This window comes from Microcaecilia unicolor, chromosome 2 (assembly GCF_901765095.1).
Source record: "Microcaecilia unicolor chromosome 2, aMicUni1.1, whole genome shotgun sequence".
In the NCBI taxonomy this organism is placed as follows: domain Eukaryota; kingdom Metazoa; phylum Chordata; class Amphibia; order Gymnophiona; family Siphonopidae; genus Microcaecilia; species Microcaecilia unicolor.
This window is the reverse complement of record NC_044032.1, coordinates 434,735,295-434,745,049: the sequence shown is the minus strand read 5'-3', so window position 1 is coordinate 434,745,049 and position 9,755 is coordinate 434,735,295.

The following is a 9,755-nucleotide window of genomic DNA, read 5'->3' as shown; positions in this document are numbered from 1 at the left end:
CCCTCTAATGTGGCCCCTCTTCCCCTTCTCATGCTTCAAAGGCGCAGCTTCTGACACCATGCTGGCAGCATTCTCCTCCTCCTCCTCTTCCCTGCCTTCCTCTGGCAGCGATGCATCTGCTGGGGTGATGGGTGGGAGTGGCCTCTTCTCTATGGGGGATGGCTGACTCCATAGGAGTGCTCATTGGTTGCCTTAGCACTCTCGCCACCTCCCTCAGAAAGACTACTATGCAGCTTAGCACCCTCTCCTGGCTAAATTGGGTTGAATTATGCTGTCTATATTTAAGTGGTTAACTTTTGAATATCGTTCCCAGCTGAAACTGCTTATCCGCGGCTCCCGTGGTTAACACCCTCTAAATGCCAATATTCAGAATGCAGCCACAGGTATTCTAACCGGCTATCTATGAATATTACCACTTAGCTTAACATAGTTAGCTCACTGCTTAATGGGACAAGCTGCAGTATGGCAACCAGAGTGTGCTACAGTGGTTCTCAAACTTGATCCTGTAGGCACCCCAGCCAGTCAGGTATTTAGGATATGCACAATGAATATTCATGACAGAGATTCGCATTCACTGCCTCCACTGCATGCAAATTTCTCTTAATTATTATTAATAAAGTGCAAATAAATGATCATATTGCACCATGAATTTGCTATAACTAGTTAAAAATATTTAAAAGCTTAAATATATTAAATATTATAAATAATTAAAATCCCTCCTGGATCCAGTTTTAAACTCTAAAATATTTCTCTTCCTTATAGAAATCAATAGGATTACTAAGCACTGCAAGTCGGTATTGCACATAAACAGTTAACAAATTTTGCATAATATTTCCTAATAAAAGTTTACTTAATAACTCCAATTTTCTTTTCTCCTATAGGAATTACTTTTAAGGTAAGCATCAAGTAATAATATCACAGATCAATTGTCTTATCAATAAGTAATTAAACTAATTTAATTTTTTTTCTTTTTCTTTTGTCAGGTTCTCAGTTCCTGAAGGTAGGTATGAATAATAATGTAAGTGTACAGTCTCAGTTTCAAAGTCTTGTTGAATTAAATTGTTTTCCTCAGTACATAGCTTGAATTCCAGCTTTCTTGAATTTAAGAACATTTCATCTGTCTTGGTTGTCTTTAACTTGATCTTCTCCCTAAACTTATTCTTAAAAAGAAAATAAAAGGAAAGCTTCTGCCTCCCTGCAGTGTGTGTATCTGAAGATGAGTCTGCCTGTCACAGGAACCTGGACTGAGCATTCTAGTATAGATAAAATAAAATAAAATAAAATTTTCTCTGAATCTAGTTTCCTGATTTCTTCTAATATTTTTTTAATTCCTAACTCTAGCTATGGAGAGAGCAGTTCCTCTTCCAGGAATTTGCTGAATTTGAGGATCACAGCTGGTCATATCACTCACTCACACACACAATCACATTGGATTCACACAGCACTAAGAGGTTTTGTTTAAATTAAATCTTTACTTTTCTGATATCAGATAATTTAATTATCTGACTAATTCAGACTTCAAATATTAATTTATTGGTTTTCAAGAAATATCTTTAAAAATAACTTTAAACTCAGAGGATATCTTTCAGAGACAATATCATATCAATTCCTATTACAATTACTTTCACCCACTGAAGGGCTATAGATAGTCAATGCTTTCTAGCACTTTTCAGAATAAAATATTTCTTAAATAGTATTCAAACTATTCTTAACATTTACTACTATCAATTATTTCTAAATCAACCTGTGAAGCACAAGTATTCTTTCTCGGGAGAGAAATTAAAACCTCTGAAATTCAGTACAAACCTCTGTATAATCTTAGTACTCTCAGTTAAACCATTCTCAATCACTCTTTTATTATTTCACTCAAGCTTTATTATTTATTCCTTCCTTTCAGACGTCTCACACAGACACATCAAGAAGCAGGTCATCTCTCACCAAGATCTTCCATTGCTCTCTCTCCAACTGTCACTAGTTAGGTCCCTTACTAGAGCAGTGCAGCCAATCAGAAAGCTCCTTTTGAGATCAGATTTCCATATTGACATTCCATTGTACATTTTAGGTTAAAAACAGTATATAAAAACTTCGGTTTTGGATTTTAATTACATAACACAGGTCAGAGCAATGCACTAACATTTGTTCTATAAAAAATTCCATTCAAATTGACCCCCAAATAGCCAAACTGGAACATCATTAAATCGAACTAATTTGCAAAAAATCTAAGCATAACTAATCCTATAGCAAACAAGAATAAGCTTTCAGGACCTGAATTCCACCATTAATTAATTAATTTATGTATTTATTTGTAACACTTATACCCCGCGCTTTCCCACTTAATAGCAGGTTCAATGCAGCTTACATGGTATAACAAGTTTACAAAGTAACATAGAATGGATAACAATTGTAATATTGTGTATAAAGAGGTGGTCAATTAGATGTGAGTAAATAAGATGAGTAAGGGAGGAGGGTGGTAAAGGTAGGGAAGTGGGGGAGGGGTATTGGGAAAGTGTGTTGTTAATTATGGAAGAATGTATAGTGAGGGGTTGGAAAACTCATGCAAACACTTTTAAAATTTATTTTTAATACTTTTAAGATTTCCAGGTGTCAGTGCAGGTCTCCTTTAACTGTACTGCACATGTGCCGGAATTTGCACTATTTCAATGTTACCTTGGCAACCAAGACACCTCCAAATACCCCCTGCACTTCCCAGCAGTCTCCAGGGTATATTAATAAAAAATGCGACACATGCGCACGCCTCGTGCATGCGCAATGGCGTGCAATGCCCAATTTCGGCGACATCTTTTATTTTATAATTTGACCCTTCCATGGGTCACAATAAGCCTCCCTTTGATATTTTTAATAAAACATTGGGGGCACAATGGTCCCCGATGGTCCTAAACAACTCCGGAGCCATTAGACAGAAAGGGTAAGTATGAATAATAATGTAAGTGTGCAATCTCAGTTTCAGAGTCTTGTTGAATTAAATTGTTTTCCTCAGTACATAGCTTGAATTCCAGCTTTCTTGACTTTAAGAACATTTCATCTGTCTTGGTTGTCTTTAACTTGATCTTCTCCCTAAACTTATTCTTAAAAAGAAAATAAAAGGAAAGCTTCTGCCTCCCTGCAGTGTGTGTATTAGATGTGACTGCAGACGTCAATTTTGCTCAGAATGTCCAAAAATCAAGTGGCAAACATGGCAATATTTGAACCAGAAAACATCTATCTTTTTGTTTTGAATATGGCTGTTTCCTAGATGCTTTGTGCTCAGTGTGTTTTTCTTATGTGACCATTTTCAGAAAAGAATAACCATCCTAGGGAAAAATGCACAAAAACAAGCCACTGGGACATTTGTGGGGCTAGCATTCTTAGTAGACTGGCCACACAGACATCCCAGCAGAGCAGTGGGGCACCCTATGGAATGTTGCAGTGGACTTCACATAAAAGGCCCCAGGTACACAGTCTCACCATTACCCCTTATATTGTATGGGACGCCCTCTAAAACCCACCAAAAACCTACTGTACCCTACTGTATACCTTATGGTTGCAGGTGTCAGCTATATGTAGGTATAGTAAATTTTGGGTGGATTTTGGAGGGCTCACACTTTCCACCACAAGTGTAACAATTAGAATGAGATATAGGCTTGATTCTCTTTCTCTACAGTGCACTGCACTGACCACTAGGCTACCCTAGGGACCTGTTTGCTGTTCTAATAGGACTGGCTATAATATCTGATGCTGTAATAGAGGTTGGTTTGTACTGTTTCTTTCACATCTTTGGGGGGTGGGAGGGGTCAGTGACCACTGGGGGAGTAAGGGTGGTCATGCCTTAATCCCTGCAGTAGTCATCTGATCATTTAGGGCACCTTTTTGTTACTTAGTTGTGATTGAATCTGGTTTAGATCAAAACATCTAACTTTTAGCCCTGAACGTTTTTGCTTTGTTCCAATATGACAGAAAAATGTCCAAGTTCTAGGAATGCCCAAATCCCGCCCCCAATACACCCCCTTGTGATTTGGATGCACTGCAGACAAACTGCATAGAAACATGTCTTAAATATGTGTTTTGAAAACAGCTAGTAGAAATCATTGCTATCCAGATAATATTGCTACTCCACCATCATTCCATCCTCTCTCCATCTCTCCACTATTTGGATAGTGGTGGAGTGGTTAGACTTATTTTTATCCCACCACCATCTGTACAGAGTCTGAAAATGCACATGTAGTGGAGATGTACGTTCATCAGCTGTTGGTAAATGTATAACTCTGAAAATTGACCTGTTAGTGTATTGTCCATTTAGTCATATTTTAGCATGCTCACACAGAAATAAATTTTACCATGGATTTTCATGTACAGGCCCCATAATGTTTTGAATCTCTTTTAAATATATCAAGAGTATACCACAAACTTACTTGTAAGCCTGGAGGAGTAGCCTCATGGTTAGAGAAGTGAGAATCAGGGAAGCCAGGGTCAAAATCCAGCTGTTACTGCTTGTGATCATGGTCAAGTTGCTTAATTCTTCATTGCCTCAGCTACCAATTTAGATGGTAAGCCCTTAGTTGACAGTGACATAAGTACCTACTGTACCTGTACCTTGAACTATTACTTTAAAAAGTGTGATCTGAATCTAAATAATTAGAGTATTGTATTATCACATATGATCATATGGGTTTTTTTCTTATCCTCTTGGAAAGTAATCAGTTTGGAAAAATAGACTTCTGTCTTTATTTCTTACAAAAATTAAGATTTTTGGATGTTCGCCCTAGTCATCAGAATGTGGTAAACCAACTGAAGTTAATTCGTCATGCCTAGCAATTTTTGTGGAATATGCATCATAAATCCATTTAGGGGCTGAGTACTGTGGTGAACCAACTAGCTCATCTCCTGTCTACAGAAGCAGAGTTGCCAGAAGACAGCTTTCATGTCCAACCCAATGCAACTGCTTTTATTGGGATCTCATGGTGCACAACATTAGCAGAGTTATTTGGGGTTTGGCATGCATGGCTTAACATTTTGTGGTGTGCTAAGTTTTTTATTTCTGTCAGCTTGTGCTTTGGGGACATTAAACATTTCAGAAATGAATAAACTCCACCATTGTGAAAAGATAAGATTTCTGCTACTACTGTTCTTCTAAAGCCTTGGAGAAAAGCTCACGGCATTGGCTTGATGGCTCAGGTGCTGCACATTTTCATATGAAAAATCCTTAGTTTAATCCCTGGGTTGGATCTTCTCCCTTGATTAGCTGAACTTGTGAATGCTGTAGACAGAGGATTCACAGCCCCTGTGGGAGCCAGTGGTACTCACGGTCATTGCTTGTGAGTGACACCTTAGTGGCCAGATTGAGGGCCATAATTGCAAAATATTGGAAGGGGGGCTTGTAGATGGTCTCCAGCCTGGGACTTTGTGGCAATTACCAAACTAGGGGGCCCTTTTACTAAGACGCGGTAAGCCTAACACAGGCCTACCGTGCGGTAAAAGGGCACTAGCATGGGACGTGCTGAGGCATCCTGCAGTAGTTTGGCCAGCAGTGTGCGCTAACTCTTATGATTATATATATATTGCAGTGGGAGACGTGTCTGGGGGTGAAGAGTAGGTATGTCTGCACTAATAGGGTAGCATAGGCACATTATCGCATGCTATCCAATTAGCACAGGCGCCCTTACCACCTCTTAAATAGGTGGTGGTAAGGGCTCATGCGCTAATGGGGAAATTAGCACATGATCATTTTAAAAAAAACCCTGACCATGGCCATTTTTCGGCCACACTAGAAAGTGGCTGGAGCGCAGCAAACCCACATGCTAATTGCAGCAAGACAAGAGGCGAGAGAATAAATGGAAAGGCCAATCTGAAAAATAATTTAGAAGACTGACGCATGGAAATTGGAAAAGAGATTGGGACTAGCCCAATTAGAAAATAAAATGCCCAAACAACAAAGGTAGAACATAAAAATAATATTTAGTTCTTTTAAAGGATTGGAATGTGTCCACTTTGGAAAATTTACTTCTTTTCTATTTGTGTGTTTAGCAGAGTACAGGAGAAATGAATTTCTGTTTTCTTGGTTGGAGAGGTCTCCCATTTAAATATTTCTCTGCGGTTTTTTGTGGTGCCTTATTTTGTATCAGGTAAGGGTCTATACATGTTCTGAATGTGTAACTGAGGTGAAGGATTCTGCTAGCATGTAGTGTCTGTGTAGGAAATTAGGAATCTGCAACAGTATGGCTTGTTCTAGTTTCCCAGTAGCAGGTAGATTGGTGATTAGGGTCAAGAGTAATATTTCTAGCACTCTTTTGATAGGTGGCAGAGGGAGTGAAGAGAGTAAAGGAAATGTTAGACTGGGGGAGGGGAGAGAGTAGGTGATGCTGGATGGGTAGGTGGCAGATGGGGGAGGGAAGAGAAAAGAGATGCAGAATGGGAAGAAGGGAGGGAGGAAAAGAGAAAAATAGGAGAAGATGGGGAGGGGGATTTATAGGTTGCATGGTGGTACCAGAAACACTAGCACTGGCCCTACTACACTATTTGTTGGGAGGAGGCGTTTTGTTTTGTGATGCAGAATATATGTTCAAAAAGAAAACATGAGAACCATACTGCAGTTTAAAACATAAAAATAACATTAGTTATTTGCGTTGGTGTTATGATGTGTGCTGTGGTTCTCACCTTTTATGTTGCACTTTCTTGTGCAAGCACTGTACATTTCCTTTGTTTTTTGCAGAATATATATACACACTGTGCTAGTCCAATGTACAGTGTCAGGACTTGGTATGTTTTGCATTACAGTCTGAAGCAATTCAATTAATCTTCTACAATTATTGTTATTTTATTTTCCACACTAGGTCAGACCAATGGTCCATCTAGCCCAGTATCCTGCTTCCAACAGTGACCATTTCCAGGTCACGAGTACCTGACCGAATCCCAAATAGTAGCAGCATTCCATGCTACCAATCCCAGGGCAAGCAGTTGCTTCCCCATATCTGTCTCAATAACAGACTATAAACATTTCCTCCAGGAACTTGTCCAAACATTTTTAAACCCAGATACGCTAACTGCTATTATCTCATCCTTCGGCTGTGAGTTCCAGAACTTAACTTCTTTGAGTGTAAAAATATTTCCTCATATTTGTTTTAAAAATATTTCCATGTAATTTCATTAAGTGTCCCCTGGTCTTTGTACTTTTTGAACGAGTGAAAAATTGATTCACATTTGCCCCTTCTAAACCACTCATGATTTTATAGACCTCATTCATAAAAAAAACTAACTTGTATAATGCATGATGCACCAAAAACATGAACATAAACAGGCTGCTTGCCATTTACACTATAACATAAGGGGACACAACCTTGGTCCTTGAGGGCCTCAACCCTGTAGGTTTTTCAGGATTTCCACAATAAATATGCATGAGATCTATTTGCACACACGGCCTCCATTGTATGCAAATCAAAACAGAGAGAAATATACAAAGATACAGAACATATGACCTATCCAGTTTGCCCATCCATGCCATCTACTCTCCCTATCACTTCCTTAGAGATCCGATGTACTTGTCTCAAGCTCTCTTGAATTCAGATACTGTTTTTGTCTCTGCTACTTCCATCGGGAGGCCATTTCACGAATTCACCACCCTTTCCATGAAGAAGTATTTCATCAGGTTATTTCTGAGTCTATCCCCTTTCACTTTCATCCTATGCCTCCTCATTCCAGAGCTTCCTTTCAATTGAAAGAGACTCACCTCCTGTGCATTTATGCTGTGCAGGTATTTAAATGTATCTATCATATCTCCCCTCTCCAGCCTTTCTTCCAAAATATACCTATTGAGATTTTTAAGTCTGTCCCCATAAACTTTATGACAAACACCACTGACCATTTTAGTAGCTGCCCTCTGGACCAACTCTATCCTGTTTATATGTTTTTGAAGGTATGGCCTCCAGAATTGTACACATATATTCTAAACGAGGTCTCACCAAAGTCTTATACAGGGGCATCATCACCTCTTTTTTCCTACTGGCCATTCCTCTCCCTATGCACCCAAGCATCATTCTAGCTTTCACCATTGCCTTTTCTACCTGTTTGTCCACCTTAAGATCATTACATATGATCACACCCAAGTTTCACTCCTCTTTCGTGCACAAAACTTCTTCACCTCCTAAACCGCACCGTTCCTTTGGGCTTTTGCAGCCCAAATTCATGACCTTGCATTTTTTAACATTAAATTTTAACTGCCAAATTCCAGACCATTCCTCTACTTTCACTAAGTTGTTCCTCATGTTATCCACTCCATCTGGGGTGTCTACCCTATTGCAGATTTTGGTTAAATCCACAAAAAGGCAAACCTTACCAGACAGGCCTTCAGCAATATTGTTTACAAAAATGTTAAAAAGAACCAGCCCAAGAATCGAACCTTGCGGCTTACCACTGGTAACATCCTTTCCCTCAGAATGATCTGTCACTTTCCACTCAACCAGCTCTCAACCCAGTCAGTCACTTTAGGTCCCATACTGAGGACACTTACGCATTTTCATTGGGGAATCCGAAAAAACCAACTGGGTTGTGGACGTTGAGGACCGAGGTTGCCCACCCATACTAAACATTATTAAAAAATAACAAAACACATGAATAATAATAATCATAATTATACTTATGAACAAAAGCAACATTTTGAACATCTAATATAATAATTTGCTCCTCCAACGTTCTTATGAGGCTACCTGTGTCCGTAACCAGCTCCTGACGTCACGAACGCAGTGAGAGACATTGGAACATTGCAGGAGCAGCTTCAGCCCTTCCTTCACACACACCAACATCTCCACCCAGGGCCGCCGAGAGACTGGGCCGGGCCCGGGGCCCCGCCCCTGCCGCCCTCGCCACCATGCCCTCCCCCCCCCGAGGTCGCCGCTGCTCACGTCACTGCCCCTGGAGCAGAACCCCGGAGGAGCGCAGTGACGTGAGAGGTGAGAGGAGCGGCTGCAGAGCCGACAGCCAATGCCTGATGGCTGCCTGCGGTGCCGCGCATGCTTTTTTAAAACATTTCTGGTGATTTAATTAGCTCTTTTTGTTTTTGTAGCGGCCGCTGCTGCTCAACAGGAGAAGCAGCAGTGGCCGGAAATGGGAGCTGGTGCAGTGTGTTTCGCGGGAGACTTGGCAGGTCTGTGTTGGGTGGGCGGGTCTGGATGGAAGGAAGGGGCTAGAGAGAGACACTGTATGGAAGACTCAGGAGAGGGGGGGGGTAGACGGATGGAAAGGTGGGGAGAGAAAGAGGGAAAATAGATGGAAGGATGGGAAGAGAAAGACACGATGGAAGGATGGGGAGAGAAAGAGGGAGATGGATGAATGGATGTGGAGATAGAAAGGGGAGAGACTGGAAGGATGTGGAGAGAGAAGGGACACTGAACAGAAAAGGGTAGAGAGATAGAGAGACACTGGATAGAAGGAGGAGGAGAGAGACATTAGATGGAAGGATCAGGAGAAAGGGTAGGTGGGTGGAAGGACCATGGTTATTCTTAAAATGAGTTTGAGCCTTATTCCAGGCCTGGGAGATGTTGGGGAAAGGTACAGGGAGCATAGCAACTAAAGGCAACAGTGTATACACACACCCCACCTCCCTACAACAAACCCTATACCCATTACAACAAATATCTCAGTTCTGGCTCTTATGGCTCATACCTCAGTCACAGGATAGTACCTGTAAAGTTATGCTGTGTTTGAAGAAGAAGTACTATCTAGGTGAGGAGGCTGTTAGATTGGATACTCTGAATTTTTACTGAGAA